The sequence below is a fragment of the Mixophyes fleayi genome, chromosome 2, assembly GCF_038048845.1.
Source record: "Mixophyes fleayi isolate aMixFle1 chromosome 2, aMixFle1.hap1, whole genome shotgun sequence".
NCBI lineage: Eukaryota > Metazoa > Chordata > Amphibia > Anura > Limnodynastidae > Mixophyes > Mixophyes fleayi.
This window is the reverse complement of record NC_134403.1, coordinates 185,607,663-185,625,620: the sequence shown is the minus strand read 5'-3', so window position 1 is coordinate 185,625,620 and position 17,958 is coordinate 185,607,663. Positions and strand designations below refer to the sequence as shown.

At 39.4% G+C, this 17,958-nt stretch overlaps 1 long non-coding RNA gene across 1 annotated transcript; it reads left to right on the top strand.

Moving 5' to 3' along the window:
* Nucleotides 1-15,033: 15,033 nt before the first annotated feature.
* Nucleotides 15,034-15,705, top strand: LOC142140264 (uncharacterized). The gene is made up of 2 exons (XR_012688363.1): nucleotides 15,034-15,082; nucleotides 15,281-15,705. It is a non-coding gene; the product is annotated as an uncharacterized LOC142140264 (long non-coding RNA).
* Nucleotides 15,706-17,958: the final 2,253 nt, after the last annotated feature.

The window sequence follows — 17,958 nt, the reverse complement described above, 5'->3', positions numbered from 1 at the left end:
GGGGCTCGGTTCTCGCGATAATTGAAAATTTTAAATACCTGCCTCCACAGCAATCCATCGCCAGAGGGACAGAGCAGGGTGTAGTCACAGGATAACAATTCTGATTACAATTCTGATAACAATTGATAGAGGAGTCTTTTTTTCAATATTTGGCACTACAAGTGCTTTGGGGTGTCCCCCATTCTTTTGCATTAATATTTCTGGCTGTCAAAAGTCCTGTTTGTCAGCAGTCTAAAAAAATAATTTTTAGCACTCTCAAGTGCTTTTGCGGTGTCCCCCATTCTTTTGCATTAATATTTCTGGCTGTCAAAAGTCATATTTGTCAGCAGTATCTAAAACAATTTGTAGCACTACAAGTGCGTTGGGCTCATAATGGATTCAAAGCAGTCCACATATGAGCAGAATCAGCAACCAGGTTCTGTCACCAGTCCTGATGGTAGTGTTCCCAGTACGTCATCTGGGAAAGGCAATGTCAAACTACACAGTCTTTTGAAATCAGTCAAAAAAACACACACCAAAGAAAAAATTACTGTGTTGAAGCGCTAAAGAAGTGTAACTGAGGAAAAGTTAAGTGCTGATAAAAAAAAAATTGCCAACATGCCATTCTAAACACGCAGTGGCAAAGAGAGAATGAGGCCTTCACCTTTGTCTATTAGTGGCAGATCAAAAAATGTTACCGAGCCTACAAGTGGTGCACAACTTCTATTACGCGTCAAAGCCGAGCTGCAAGAAAACCGTAAGGCATTTGAGGATAATGTTTGCTCTGAATCACAAATGACACCAATCCCTGTGGAGAGTCCATCCAACAGGTGGGATGTCTAATCGTGAGCATTCTGTTAGTGTACCCATAAAGAGGGACCCTTTCAGCAGTTCTGCTGATGTGTGCCTGAACAGCCAGAGTGTAGCCGGTGATACACAAATTGAGAATGCCACTTTGGAAATAGAAACAATCATTTGCTAGGGGAAGCAAATATGACAGCAGTTACCCAGTCACCAAGCGAATCACAGACACCATGGCTGCCATGTTAGTGTTAGATCTGCGTCCAATATCCACAATAAACGCAGCTGGTTTTTCACAGTTAATTGAGGTTTTGTGTTTGCGTTACAGAATTCCATCGCAACACCATTTTTCTCATAAAGCTATTCCACAACTATACCAAAAAGTGTGTACAAATGTAAAGATTGCGCTGAAAAATGTCATTCTGCCCACTGTCCACTTAACCACAGATATGTGTACAAGTGGAAGTGGTCAAACCAAAGACTATATGACTGTGACAGCCCACTGGGTTGGTCATTCACCTTCACCAGCAGGAACAGCAGCAGCATGTACACCACAACGTAACATTTGTCACAGGCAGACCACTCTTTGTATCACCGGCTTCACTAACAGGCATACAGCTGACAATTTGTTACGCATACTAAGAGATGTGATTGATACATGGCTTATACCACTTGGACTCTCCCCAGGATATGTCATTTCTGATAACGCCAACAATATAGAACGAGCATTACAGCTGGGTGATTTCCAGCACATTCCCTGTTTTGCTCACACCATCAACTTGGTGGTGCAGAGCTTCCTACGAAATAACCATGAGGTGCAGGAGATGCTTTCGGGGGCCAGTAAGATTTCAGGCCATTTCAGGCATTCGGCCATAGCATGAAGGAGATTGCAGCAGCTCCAAGAGCAGTTTAACTTGCCCTGCCACCAACTTAAGCAGGAGGTGGTAACTAGGTGGAATTCCACCCTGTACATGCTGCAGAGGATGGAGGAACAGCGCAAAGCCATCCAAGCATATTGCACAAGCCATGACATTGGGAAAGGAGGGGGCATGTATTTCAGTCTTGCACAGTGGGGAATCCTTTCAGTGCTGTGCAAGGTGCTGAAACTATTTGAAGTTGTGACGTGTGAAGTGAGTGCAGATTCTGCTAGTTTGAGCCAAGTCATTCCTTTAATTAGATTATTGGAAAAGCAGCTTGAGAAACTGAGGGAGGAGATGAAAGCAAGCAATTCCGCAAAGTATGTTGGCCTTGTCGATCAAGTACTTAATTCGTTTCACAATGATCCTCGAGTTATTAAGATCTTGAGCTCGGATCAGTAAGTTTTGGCCACTTTGCTTGATCCAAGGTTTAAGATCTTCATTGAGTCTTTGCTTCAAAATGAACGAGATGTGAACTTTTGCAAGGAGCTATTGCTCAGCAAGTTGTCTGCTGAACTGGGCCTTGGCTTGACGACGTGTCCTCCTTCAGTTTCTCAAGCAGCTGCTGCTGGTAAAAAATTAAATTTTCAAAAAAAAAGGCAGGGAGGACGCAGAGGGCAGACCAGAACAGTTTAACATCTGGGCTGGTTTGAAGGATTTTTCAAAACAATCTGTGACCTTGCCCATAACTCCATCCAATATAAGTATTAACATGCAAAGGATGGTGGAGGATCACTTTCAAGAGGTAATTGATATGGAAATGTCAGACAGTCCCTTTCCTTACTGGGAAGAAAAGCAGGCCATTTGGAAACCCATGTACAAACTTGCTTTGCAATACTTAAGCTGCTCACCCTCCAGTGTGTACTCTGAACGAGTGTTCAGCACAGCAGGGAACTTAGTCAGTGATCGCCGTCGAAGGGTACTTCCCAAAAATGTGGAGAAAATGATGTTTATAAAAATGAACTACATCTTCCACGAGGAAGGCCTTCACCATCCAAGACATCCAAGCACTGACTGTTCTCTAATGGTGGATTCAAGCGGCGATGAATTGATAGTCTGTGATGATGACGTACACACTGATGAGGGTGAGGATGAAGCTGAAGATGATGACGATAACATCTTTTTAAAACTTTCTATGTAAGTGTAGGGTGCAATCTACCCACAAAGAGGAAAGGGACTTGGGGCATTTTCATATCACGTACCGTCTTGAAAGGCTGCTGTTTGGGGCAATTTCTCCTTAAGGGTAGGGTGTCATATACAAAGTGACCCCAAGAGGGCCTAGAGAGACAGAAACCAAACTGCCTTTGTCCATTTCTATTAATATTGTACAGTCTATAATGGCTGAATTTTTTTGTATTTTCTACAACTGGAGGGGGGCCTAGAGAGACAGAAACCAAACTGACTTTGTCCATTTCTTTACATATTTAAGTATAAGTGTAGGGTGTAATATACATCCAAAGACGATGGCTGCATTGCCAATATTCATAGATGGAGAGGAAGACAATCTGGTCTGTGTGTAGAATTAATGAAGGCCTACCAGGAATTAAACTGTTTTTTGGATAATTTATTAGCTTTACAATTACATAACTAATCCAAGAAACAGGTGGAGCACTAAATTTGGTTATTTTAGGCCCAAAAACATTAATTTTTAAACAAAATAGCAAACCAAAACCAAAACACGCAATCACGGTTTGGCAAAACCAAAACACGACGGTAATCCAGATCCAAAACCAAAACACGGGGGTCAGTGAGCATCTCTAATTTAAATATAAAATATCAGGGCCACAGCTCACAACATTAGAGTTTTATTCAGTTCGTTAAAAATTACACTAACAAGCATGGCTGGTGTCAGCACATTTTGGTTAATCCAAGCGGGACTGGTCCTGTCTGGTAACATAGTGTGACTCATACACCAACACATTTGCCTCTTCAGTAAATAGGTACAAGTTTAATATCAAGTTGTCATGAACAATAGGCACCCAAATAAAAATATGATTTGAAAGCATTATATCACTTAATAAATTTCACAGCCATCAGTCCACTTCCTCAGACGAGTGCTATTCCAGAGCTGGCTATGGACTATGTGAAGAATGAAAACCTCCAGCACAGTAAATGACAGTCATACTACACTATGGTATGTGTCTATATATCAGCACCATGCCATGCTGGTGCTTCACTATTTAGCTGTAATTATAGTACATCAGCTCAGGGAATACCAAAAGTATCATAGTTTATTTAAGATGCTATGTGGAATGGTCTTTGAGGTTGAAAACATTTTGAGGGTCATTTATGAGAGCCCTGCAATACAAAATGTGCTAGCCTCTTCATAAATACCTGTGTGTGTATACCAACAAGTGTAAACATTTTCCTGGCATTTTCTTCTGCTAACTTCAGACTCCTTTGTGAGCCCTACCTCTGCGCAGCCTATGCAATATACATACCAGGGGCCTGATTCATTAAGGAAAGTACTAATTTATTTTACTTAAGTTTTCTCCAGGACAAAACCATGTTACAATGCAAGGGGTGCAAATTAGTTTTTTATTTTGCACATAGGTTAAATACTGGCTTTTTTTCCTAGATCAACTTTAAATTTCAGTGCATAAATAAGCTATCAAGTATTTGCATGCTACGTAAAAAAAACAGCCAGTATTTAACTTACGTGCAAAATGAAAATAAAAAAATTGCACCCCTTGCATTGAACATGGTTTTGTCCAGAAAACTTAAGTAAGAAAACTTACTCAAGTTCTTACTTAACTTCCTTAATTAGTCAGGCCCAAAATTATTTCTAAACCATGCCTACTTGTGTCTCTTTGTACCTGCCTCGTGGACTACCACAATCCAGCCACAATACATGCATCTCCACAATGCTGCCATCCTCGCTCAACATGTAAGTACAGGCATACTGGCTAATATTTCTGACTGGTGCTTGGGTGCTGTATATGACCACCATTTTTTCAGTGCTGATGTTTGAATGTTTCCAACAGCTGTAATCATTTTGCTGACACTGAAGGGGTTATGCTCTTTGCAGAAAGGGAAAAGACAGGATAAAGACACATTTAATAAATTGCAGATACTTGTCATGTTGAATTCTGGATGGCTGTCAAGTCTGCAGATGGATTGTAAAATTCAATAAAACATACATTTTCTGCTTGCCAAAAGCTCATTTACAGCTGTAAATATACAATGACATTAAATAGTATAATTAAACATCTCTATGGCAACGCAGGAGAACTACCAATTGCAGACATGTAGTACTATTTCATACAGACTGAGAGCTTTTTTGCCTTTGTTGCCAAGCATTGTTATGTGATTAGCTTTGTAAACTGTGCTAGTATTATGTACTTCCTTAGGAAATCTCACCATGTGAGATTGTAAACTGATGAAGTCTTGATAACGTATGATAAATGTCCATCTGGTGTTGGCTCTTGCTGATAAAAATTGGCAGAATGTTGTAGAATATTGTAATACATATTTGGTTACAATATCAACTTGTACTTTTTTAAAACCATTACATCATGTATTTTCAATGTGTTTCTGTTCAATTTTAATTTATTAACCCAGTTATTGAAAAGAGTGTATGCTTATGCACTACAGTCCATGTAAAAACATCTGTTAAAAGTACATTAAACTTTGCTAGATTAAGCAAAAATACTTCCAAAGTGAGTTATGTACATGCCCCAATATTTTTGGTAAAGCCTGACAGAGGTATTAAAGGGGCCAGTAACTGGTGGACAATAGGGGTCTGAGTGCGGCATGCAGCCATCCTTACCAGAACGATTTGCTCGATTTGGTCCTTTTCCTATCTGCTGTCACAGAGAACTTAGTGCATGAACAAATGTAAAATAAAGAGACTTACCTTGAACCCGACGCTGGAGATCACCGATGGAAGCACAATGCTGAAAGCAAGCCATTCCGATTGAAGAAGTGTTCGGCAGTGCGGGAGGACGTCATTGCGACAGCTGTCAATACAAATTTAAAGCGGCACTGTGGGCTTAAGTGTTTAAGCACTTAAACTTAGGGCTCCCCATATTGCCGCTTTAAACTTGTATTGACAGCCGTCACGATTACGTCATCCCCGCACTGCCGACCACTTCTGCAATCGGAATGGCTTGCTTTCAGCATTGTGCTTCCATCGGTGATCTCCAGCGTCGGGTTCAAGGTAAGTCTCTTTATTTTACGTTTGGATTTTAATTCTTTAGGGTTTTTTTTGTAGGAATTGCCCCTGTCGGTATTGTGGTAATCGTATAAACAATTACCACCACTTTAGAACACACCTTCCCTGACTCAACTCTCCATGTGGGCATAAGTGCCAGAATCGATCAAGTCTGCATAGGCGCATATGAGTGAACCAACTTTCTGGCTATGCACAGACCAATTTCATGCAAAATACACTATGCAAACTGGCGTACATCCCACTATGCATCAGCCTCAGTGTATGTAACATGATGTTTCCATTGGCTAAATTACACTTACTTTTAATGCTGATACATTGATTTCATAATGAGACTGATTCATTAAGGCATGCAAAATGAACGCATTGTGCAGTTTTGTTTTTTGTTTTTTTTAAAAAAAACACACATTCATATTCAACTAGAAGCGGATCTGAAGAGAGATTTCTGTTGAATACTGGTCTAGGTCCGCTCTGCTTTAACAGACAATACACTGCTGGATATGTACATTACATATATGGAATATAAAATCCTAGCAGCAGCACAAAAAAGTATTCTATCATTGTCACCTATTAATAATAAAGTCAATAATGAACGCTGCTATATGTGCTCGAGCTTGGAACACCCTTACTGTACATTGACTACGTTCATACGCCCATTCCCCTCCATGTTCCACCTCTGAAATCGTAGCCTGAAGTAACTTAATTATGGGGGATTTTAATTATCCGGACATTGATTGGAGTACTGAGACCTGCGGTACAGCTAGGGGAAATAGGTTTCTGAGCACGCTAAAAGACCATTACATGTCCCAATTAGTTGAGGAACCAACTAGGAACCGGACTATACTGGACCTAGTAATAACAAACAATGTAGACGTAATATCAAATATTTAAGTAAAGGAGCACTTGGGAAACAGTGATCATAATATGGTCTCATTTGAAATTAGTTTCCAGAAACAACAGTATAAGGGATCAACTAGGACTTTAAACTTTAAAAAGGCAAATTTTAATATGCTAAAGGAGTCTATAAAGAGCATAGACTGGGACAAAGCCTTTGAAGGAAAAAATACGGAAGAAATGTGGGCTGTCTTTAAAATGTTGTTGGAAACATACACGTATAAGTTCATTCCTATAGGAAATAAATGTAAAAGAATTAAGTCTAAACCAATGTGGCTAAATAAAAAGGTAAGGGAAGAAATGCAAAGGAAGAAGCGTGCATTTAAATTGTTTAAGTCTGAAGGGTCAGAGGAGTCCTTCCATAGGTACAAGGAATGTAATAAAACATGCAAAAAGGAAATTAGATTGGCTAAATTAGAAAATGAAAGGCACGTTGCAAAAGAAAGTAAGACAAACCCCAAAAAGTTTTTTAAGTATATAAATGGCAAAAGGATTAAAAAAGATAATATAGGACCACTAAGAAGTGAGATGGGTGAATTGATAAATGATACTAAGGAAAAAGCAGAGATATTAAACACGTTCTTTTCTTCAGTATTTACCAGAGAGGAACAAATGGCAGGAGTAATACATAAAAATGGAAATGAAACCATGCCATTAATTAATACTTGGTTGTCAGAGGAAGAAGTCCAAAGGCGACTGAAGAATATTAAGATAAATAAAGCTCCAGGTCCAGATGGCATACACCCAAGGGTCCTTATGGAATTAAACTCGGAAATAGCTAGACCGCTATTCTTAATTTTCAGAGATTCAATCTCATCAGGCTCAGTACCAATGGATTGGAGAATAGCAGATGTGGTGCCGTTGTTTAAAAAGGGGACGAGATCACAACCAGAGAATTATAGACCTGTAAGCCTGACATCAATAGTGGGGAAACTACTGGAAGGTATTTTAAGGGACAGTATTCAGGATTACTTGGTACGCAATAAAATTATTAGTGGGAATCAACATGGATTTGTGAGGGATAGGTCATGTCAAACTAATCTAATTAGTTTCTACGAGGAAGTTAGTGGGAACTTAGACCAGGGCAGGACAGTAGATGTGGTCTACTTAGATTTTGCAAAGGCCTTTGATACAGTGCCACACAAGAGGTTGGTTTACAAAATAAGGGAACTGGGTCTAGAAATCAAAATTTGTACTTGGATCGAAAACTGGTTAGAGAATAGGGAACAGAGAGTTGTGATAAATGGAACATTTTCTAATTGGTCAAAGGTCTTAAGTGGAGTTCCTCAAGGTTCCGTGCTGGGACCACTCCTTTTTAATATATTTATTAATGACCTTGGTGATGGTTTAGAGAGTAAAGTTTCTATTTTTGCAGATGACACTAAACTCTGTAAGGTAATAAAATCAGAGCAAGATGTAGCTTCTCTACAGAGAGACTTAAATAAACTGGAGGATTGGGCGGCTAAATGGAATATGAGGTTTAACACAGATAAATGTAAGGTTATGCATTCAGGGATCAAAAACAAGAACGCAATCTATAAATTAAATGGAATTAATTTGGGAGAATCTATAATGGAAAAGGATTTGGGAGTGCTCGTAGACAGTAGACTTAGCAATAGTGCTCAATGTCAAGCAGCAGCTGCAAGGGCAAACAAAGTATTGGCATGCATAAAAAGGGGCATAGATGCAAGGGAAGACAGTGTAATTTTGCCACTGTATAAATCATTGGTAAGACCTCATCTTGAATATGCAGTACAGTTCTGGGCACCACTCTATAAAAAAGATAATTTGGAACTAGAAAGGGTTCAGAGAAGGGCGACAAAATTGATAAAGGGTATGGAGTCATTAAGTTATGAGGAAAGGTTAGCCAGTTTAGGCATGTTTACTTTAGAAAAGAGGCGTCTAAGGGGAGATATGATTACTATGTACAAATACATTAGGGGTCAATACAGAGAGCTTTCATGGGAACTTTTTACCCCAAGGACCATACACAGGACACGTGGTCATCCCCTAAGGTTAGAGGAGAGGAAATTTCACAACCAGCAAAGGAAGGGGTTCTTTACAGTAAGGGCAGTCAAGATATGGAATTCATTGCCAGGGAAGGTTGTGATGGCAGATTCAATAGATATGTTTAAGAAAGGGTTAGACAAATTTTTAGCGGAAAGGTGTATCCAGGGATACGACCGTTAATTTAAAATAAAGGATAGTAGTGGATATAGGGTAAAAATTGGATTGCAATATTGAGTCTGGGGGGGATTTTCAAAATTGAAACAGATGGGCGGTTGCCTACTCTGGATTAATTACAAATATAAGTGCAGGATCGCAGGAGATCCAAAATAGGTTGAACTTGATGGACTGGTGTCTTTTTTCAACCTCATCAACTATGTAACTATGTAACTTGTTCCCTGGCGTATAGTTCATTACTGGACATGTGCAGAGCAATCTAACGTAAAATATGGCACATATTGGCATTTACTCTTCTTAATGGATCAGGCCCAATATTTTCTGACAATCCTTTACAAATATGCTGCAAGGCAACCTAGTTGGATTAAAAGCTTGTGATACCACTGAAAATGAGCATGTTCCCCACCACTGAGCTCCGTCCTTAAGAAGGGTTTAATTGAGAGAGAGTTGATACAAGAAAGTCTTGAGAAGTGTTAATACTTTATTTTTATCAATTAGCAAAATGCAAAGTGAATGAACAGAAGAGAAATCCAAATCAATATTTGGTGTGACCAACTTTTTCCTTCAAAACAGCATCAATTCTTCTAAGTACACTTGCACACAGTTTTTGAAGGAGCTCAGCAGGGAGGTTGTGCCAAACATCTTGGAGAACTAACCACAGATCTTCTGTGTATATAATCTTTCTCAAATCCTTCTGTCTCTTCATGTAATCCCAGACAGACTCCGATGGTGTTGAAATCAGGGCTCTGTGGGGACTATATCATCACTTCCAGGACTCATTGTTCTTCGTTACGATGATAATTATTAATGACATTGGCTGTATGTTTGGGGTCCTTGCCTTACTGTAGAATACTGTTGGAGCTGATCAGACGCCTCCCTGATGGTATTACATGATGCATAAGTACCTTCCTGTATTTCTCAACATTGAGGACACCATTAATCCTAACAAAATCCCCAACTCCATTTGCTGAAATGCAGCCCCAAACTTGCAAGGAACCTCCAACATACTCCATTGTTGCCTGCAGACACTCACTATTGTACCGCTCTGTATTGTGCAGTGTCTTGGGTCACAAAGCTCTGCACATTATCAAGCTAAGGCCAGTGGCATAGTATGCCAGCTAACATTGCCAGTCATCGTCCTTCCTTCCATTATCGCTTTACTGTAATGATTTATATCCACATTGTGCATAGTTTTTTTTTATGTATTTGTGCTGTTCAAACTGGACTTTTCAGTAATATAATACCATGCTCTAAGCTAACATTATGACTGTTTTTCTTGTGGCAGTGACAGCAATTCATTGTATAAGTGGCAATAAAATGGTTATTTGGGCACCTTGGAAACGATGGCTTTGGTGCCATTACTCTTGTATGGCCTTAATCATGTCAGTCATATTCTTCTGTTTTTCCTTTTGCTTTTGTATATATATATATATATATATATATATATATATATATATATATATATGGTGTTAATAAACTTTATAACACATTACTATACACACAGTAACTTATGAAAGAATGTAATTTCCTTTTAGTAATTAGTTTGTGATGTCACATGCTAAACCTTTCTACTGCTCAAACAATAATAAACATGGTCTGTCTTACCCACAGCAAAATAAGGAAATATATAAGTCCAACTCAAGGCTTTACACTGCTCCTCACAAAAAAATGGGTAAGTTAAATATTATATTACATGCTTCTGACAGGATTCCTAAATTTAACATCACCCTTAAAAAGGAGCCCATGCGGTATTTTCATAAAAAGTGATAGGATGTGAGAAGCAAGCTGCACCAGTCTTATACCAATCTCCATGGAAACGTAAGCTATATACAGTAAATTACTCAGCAAGTCATGCCAGGCTTTGCACCTGAGGACTTAAGAGGTCTGTAACTGCTGAATAACACTGGATGAAAATCACTTGATTTCATGGCTCCATTTTTGGGAGAGAAGATTGTTGAGGGATTTTGTAAGCCCTAAGCTGATTAGAAGTTAATGATGTGTTTCTGATGGAACGTTTAATAAATATACCATTTATTTGGTGTTTTAGAGAAGTCTGTTATTTCCTCTTGAAAATCCTTAACTGGTCAACAGGATACTACACACTCCATAAAACAAAAATCAAAATGTATAGACTTTGTTCACCTATGAGCAACAGATAACTCTTGTGCATAAAATGCACATTATTATGTGTCTCTTACAAGGGAAATATGCTACATACTGATTAACAGAGCAGAACATGAAAACACTGCATATTTAGGAGTCCTTGGGCTACAGGATTGTTAATCTTACGCAATACAGCCAAATACATCCAAATGGTATTGATTAGAATAGGTTTCTATGCGTAGCAAGAATATATTGGGCACACATGTAGAACATTACATTCCACATTGCATTTTATCCAGAAAATCAGCACAGCAGGGGAACAGTATGTATTTTACATTGCTCAATTAGAAAAATGTTGTTCTGATTGCTTGTAAACATGGTCTAGAAATGGAAATAGAAATGTAACAGCTCACAATGAGAAAACGGAGAACTATATGTGCCATAGGGTTTATTTAATGAGAAGATTACATGTCAGTTTTGTTTAGTTGGACATGATGCTCTAATGGATGTTGCTTGCTCAAAGTTCAATGCAATGTATTATTTCAGCCTCATAAAATACCATCGCACAGTAGTTGCTTCACTGTCCTGCAGCGTTGGGCATGTGGAATTGTGACTTGAGTTGGATTTGGGTTCACATAGGTTTCCTTCAGGTAATTTACCTCTGACAAACTTGATTTGCGTGCCTGTGGTAGGTATAGTAGCTCAGCTGGTGCAGGGACTAATGTGATATAAAACAGTTCTCTTCAGCATTGCAGAATATATTGGTGCTGATGTTTTGAAAACTGAAGGGCTCTCTCAGAATTCAATTTGTGCCTATCCACTGGTGGGCAGTACAATGGCACAGTATTTAGCATTCCCAGCCCTGCATCAAATTTGCCCCTCATTTTCTATATAGCCTGGTGTCATTTTTTATTTATTTAAGTTCACATGCACATTTACTTAGTTTATAGCTAGAAGTAAATCCAGCTAAAATATACAGTTTTGCATTTTGACAAAACCATGTTGTGCGGCAAAGAGAGTGAATTTAAGATGTGCGTACAGAAAGGGCATGCAGAAATGGCATGCGTACAGAATGGCATCCCTCACCCCTGAGGGTGCTAGACATCTAACTCCCTCAGTTGCTGCACCTCTAGCTCCCAGTTAAACATTCACTGTAAGCCTACCTTCAGACCTCCTCAATATTTTTATTGTTATGTACATAAGACAAGGTTTAGTGGCTAGATATTTAATATGTAATGCTATGTCTGCTCCCCACTATGTACCCTCCTCCCCTCTCCCCCCTCTTTTTTTTGTACCCCTTTCCCCCCATACTTATAATCCTTTAATAAAAGATATTGATGTTAAAAAAATAAAATGTCCATACAGATATAGAGTTGTCCTAGCTCAACTCTAAGTCACAGTGTAAAACTAAAGCTGTATTTGTGTCTAACATGCTAAAGCAGGCACTATTATTCTGCAAGCATATAAGCAAATCATCTGCACCCCTTGCATGAAAACATAGTTTGTCCATGTACAATGTTTATTTAGATTTACACACTTATGATACACAGCACGTATTTTTTTTCCCCTCAATATGTTACTTAGAATTGGGGATGTAATCTAAAGGAGAAAATTTAGTTATTTGTTGGGTTCACTTTCATTATATAAGTAAACATTCTCTGATCCATATTTCCATATTCTTCTAACAGGAGAATACTTGCTTAGCTGAGGTAAGGTAAAATATCATTCATAGTCCAACAGAATGGTGCCAATAGTGGGTAAACTATCATGACAATGCTTGTTTGACTATAACAAGCAATAAATATTGAACAATCTGGGCCTGATGTAGAGTTGGGCGCAAATTGCACTTTTAGCTAAGGATCCGTCTCAGTTTGCACTCCAGACTGAGACAGATCTCCCCCTTGCACCTCTCTGCCCTTAGAGAGGTGGAACGGGGACAGTAATGGCGAGTCTAGCAATGTAAAGATGTGTTCATGCTCTTTACATGCTATGCTGAGTTGAAACAGCCGCAGGTAGCTCTCTAGGAGACGTACCTTTTGCGAGTGCTTTCTCCTGGTGCAACAGACCTTGCTGTATTGAAAACAGGTACAATCCAAGCCAATATAACATATATAATCTATCTCCAAGAAAACATATTCAAGCTATTTCTTCTTGTCCCACGTGTGTAATCCTCTATTTCAACTCAGGTGAACCTGGTTTTCATGCACAATTCTGTAACTATGGATTCCTTTTCCTTACACCTTTGGAAAACAACAATGACACTTTCTATGTACACTACTGCGGATAAATGTATCAAGCTGCGAGTTTCTGATCAGATTCTAGCTATCATTTTCTAGAATGTACTAAATGAATGATAACTGGAATCTGATTGGTTGCCATAGGCAACATCTCCACTTTTCAAGCCCACCGGAAACTCGCAGCTTGATACATTTACCCCCTGGTCTAATAATGTAAATCCAAATATGCATATGTAACACCAACTTTGCCATGTTTTAACCAGATACCAAACAATTCCATAAAATCCTGAAAAAAGGGTCGGATTCAACAACTGCCACAGGGAAAATATTCCATTTCGCATAGAAACTGAATATGACACTGCAATACATATCTCTTTTGTATATATTTGTATACACACTCTTTTGTATATGTGAGGCAGCACCTACTGGTGGTACACTTTATTATTGTTTTTTAACTCTGAAACAAGCCCTGAGTATTTTGTTGTCAAGTTCAACAAGTTATTGTGTGACGTGAAGTTTCCATGTTCTTTGTATGACATATGTTCTAGTCATGAAACGGACATTTCAGAGTGGTGCTAAAAAAAAAGGCATGGAAAGAAGAGAAAAGATACAGAAGTTCCAGTTGACTTCAAGGTTATTTCATTCAATGCTTATACAGTCCACATAGTCATCTGAAGTAGATGGCAATGGTATCATCATAAATGGTAAGAAAATATTTCATATTTTTTTTTTATAATAGCCATTTTATATGGGTTGGGTACTATACAACGATGCTGGAAATTGTGACACTACTTACCCCAGCAGGATTACAGACCGCATCGCCGAATCACTAGAAACACAGGCAACTTGAAAGGCAGACTTTACTAAATTGCGGCAGGTGAAGAACCCGGCAGCAACACTGTCATCCGAGGTCTTAAGGTACTAATTTAAGGAGGAGCCGCCTGTAGAAGGTTCTTTACTAGGCCATGTACATTGTACAGGCGGTGCCTTCTTAAGTTAGTACCTTAAGAGCTTGGATGACAGTGTGTCTCTTCATTCTGACGTCATCAGACACTGCCAGGCTCTTCAGCTGCCGCCTTTCAAGCTGCCTGTATTTCCAATGAGTCGGCGATGTGGTCTGCGCTGGAATCCTGCCGGGGTAAGTAGTGTCGTGATTTCCAGCGTAGTAAAAGTGAGCGCCACTGTTTTCTACTACCTATTGATGTTCAATTTACTATTGCCTAACACAACATCCATATTTCTAGTTACACTCTAATTGTTTCTAATTGCTTGTGTAACAGTTTCTTGCACCACCTCTTATGAACTAGTGGTTTGGAAACTAAAAATAAAATGAATGCTTAATAAGTAATCATATGGCCTAGTTTCCTTTATTCGGTTAGTATTAGAAGCATAAAAGTTATGTATGTCACTAAATTTATATTCGGTACTATTAGACCTTCTAAAGGCTGTTTCATAGACTAGGTTAAATAAAACAACTTTTCTTTCCAGAACCACAACAATATGTATCAAATGATAACACTCATGGCGCAACTAATGATCTCCAGAGCTTTCATCTGCGGCCCCCAGCCTTCTGCTCCAAATATCACTTATTCTCTGCAAGCAGAAAATAAGAGTGAATGGGAGCAGCTGGTTTCCTCATCATGTGACCTCCTCTGCACACTGCAGGGATGTCATGCAGCACAGTCAATCAGAGAAGGGGGAGGAGTTAGTGCAGTGCATTCTGGACTACATCCTCTTCCTTCCTCCTCCTCTGTGGGCTTGGCTATGTAGGAAGGTGTGAGGGAAAGTGGAAAAAGGTATGTGGGGAAATGTGTGAATGTCTGTTGGCGGATGTGAGTGGCATGTAGGGGAGTTTTGGAATACGTGGGGCATTTTCTGTAAATGCAGGGGTCTGAGAGCATGCAGTGATATTTTGAAGCAAGTGGCAGATCTGAGTGACTTGTGCATGTGGAGCATGGGAGTAAACTTTAGGCCTTTCTGCTGCCCTTTTGAAGGTTGGAGTCCGCACATGCCGTTTCTCCTTCTGTTTCTAATATTAACCAACCTCCCAGCTCTTTTCCAAGGGATGTAAAGAATTACTACAATTTCACAGCAAAGTCTGCATTAAACTTGAATAGAATTCTGCTGTGCTACTCACTGAAGCTGGATTGTGTTATATGTCAACCCTATTGGTTATTTCCTCAAAGAGAAGCAATTGGATCCCAAAATGCAGGGAACCCTGGAGAGCAGGACTGGGAAAAATTTTCAGAACATATTCAAACTCATGAAGGATCACAGTGCCATAGAAATTATTGGGTTGTCTATGAACAGTGGCGGAAGCATGGTGCAATGAAAAAAAGCATTAGAAAGAAGCTGAAAAGAAGATTAGAGTATCTGGAATAAAGTATTAGACAGGACAATAAATGTTTAATTAATGATAGCCATGTGCAACCTCTCTTTACGTGGAATGAATGTAAAACGTATAGGTTGAAATTTTCTTTCCATTGAGCTTCTTTCAAAATATAGACCTGTTCTGAAAAAGTTACTGCAGCATCTAAATGGATCAGTATTTAAGCCCTGTAATGAAAATTGAACCGATTTGCTTACTTGCGACACTAGTACTTAGTAGAATGAATTTGCGTGTAATGAAATGCTCATTTCTTTTCAATAATTATGGGCACAACACAAGATAGAGGACAAGGTATTGGCAGGGGTGAGGGTGGGCGCAATTAGTTTTTGTGGGGGGTTGGGGGGTTGCATGTGTGCAGTAATATGACCGGGAGAGGTATAAACTGAAATTCAATCATTCATTTTAAAATATAAGGGAATAGTTGTTGTTCAAACTAAAAAAGAAACTTAAAAAGTGACATATTCCTATGTTAAGGGTTGAAGACTATGAATTACCCATGAGCAGGCGTTTGAAGATGAGTTTGGATGAGAGACAAGGATGGCTACGGGCGCAGCCCCCTTCACCTTCATAGCCTCAACCTCAGTAGTGCTCATTCATGCCGCTGTTATAATTTTAATGAAAGTGAAATGAGCGAAAACTATTGCTTTAACCCTTTTAAAAAGCCAGTTGGAACTGAGTTTCGAAAAACATGGGAACATAAACATTGGTGGGGGAGGGGATGAAGGAAGCCATATGACAAGTTAGTTCTTACCTAACGCATATTAGGTGAGGTGGTGCTACGAACATATTATCCTAGGGTGGTCTGAACCCTTAATTAGGCACTGCTCCAAGTCACTGCAGTCAGAGATGACAGACTTAATGTCCGCATATAATTTACTTGGAAATGCCATTTTGGAAATCACTAATCTTCGGGGATCATTTCAAGCAGGGGCGGATTGGGAACTTAAAGTGGCCCTGGAAAAAATTATTGAAGTGGCCTCGTGGGCGGGACCAAAATAACTGTAGGTGGGGCCAACACAAAAGTAGGCGGGATTTAGAACTACTGGAATCTGTTTGTAGTAACATTTAGGAAAACCTAGATGTGACGACTTTACACACAGTGGGTCATTTCTAAAGCGATGCAAGGCAAATGCTGCCAATCCGGTGTCTTAAAATTACATGAATCTTTTTACATTATCTGCCACTGGTTCATGCCTCTGTGCTCCAACTTATTTAGTTGCCTACTAACACATCCTTCCAAAATTCCCTTCATAGAAACATACCTGACTTTGTTTAATAAATTTAACTATTACGAAAGATGTTGGCACAATCGTATTTGATCAGACTGCCAGAGCAGCATATGAGCAGCTCATGCACTGTTGTTTCCCTGACATCATGAGATGCAAATTAAATCTCTCTCTATATATAATATATAAATATGTGTACCGTGTGTTTCAAAAATGCATTATTAATAAGCCTTATAATATATGGCTGTCTAGGTGCGATCATCACAAAGGTGAAACAACATCTGCAAGAAAACACTTAATTTGCAACAAATGTGTATGAGCCCTAAATGTGCCCAGTGATTGGGGGTAGTTTGAATTAACAGTGTTGGGAGGGTTGACAGACAACGGCATAAGTAAAGGGGAAAGCTATTACAAGTGTTTGCTGGTGATATACTAAGTGCAAAGGAGGCATGATTATTTATATTGTCAGTGCAATGGGGGCTGGCCATATTTTCAACAAAGTGATCTGAGAATGGGACCAGTGCAAGGTAGAAGGAGGCAATGGAATCAATGCAAGAACCACTAAAGTATCATCAGAGCTGGAATAAGGCTCTGGGGGGGGGGGGGGGAGGGCACTTAAGACAGGGGGGTTATTGTTTTAGATACATTTTAGATAAATACACAGGCAAAACTGTGTACACTACTGTTAGGTGCACGCATCTCTGCCTTCACGAGCAGTACAGTGTGAAGCGGGACATACCTCCCAACTCTCCTTGCTGTCTGACCAAATCCTAAATAAGCAAGACAGTCACCCAAATTTGGGACTGCCCCATCAGATTCAGGACAGTTGGCAGTCTGTCCTGCTCTCTCCTACCTGTTCTTGTCACTAACACGACCTGTGGCTGCTGGTTTCTTTAGATCAGTTGCTGCTTGTCTGGATACTGGAATGCTGGAGGCCCTATTTGGAAAAAATAATGGGTACATGAAAATTAGAAAATGCCAACCAGCCCCAGCATTAAATCAATAGCATTCACAGTAAATAATTAGGCCTCCCTCTAGCCCAAACATTAAAATAATA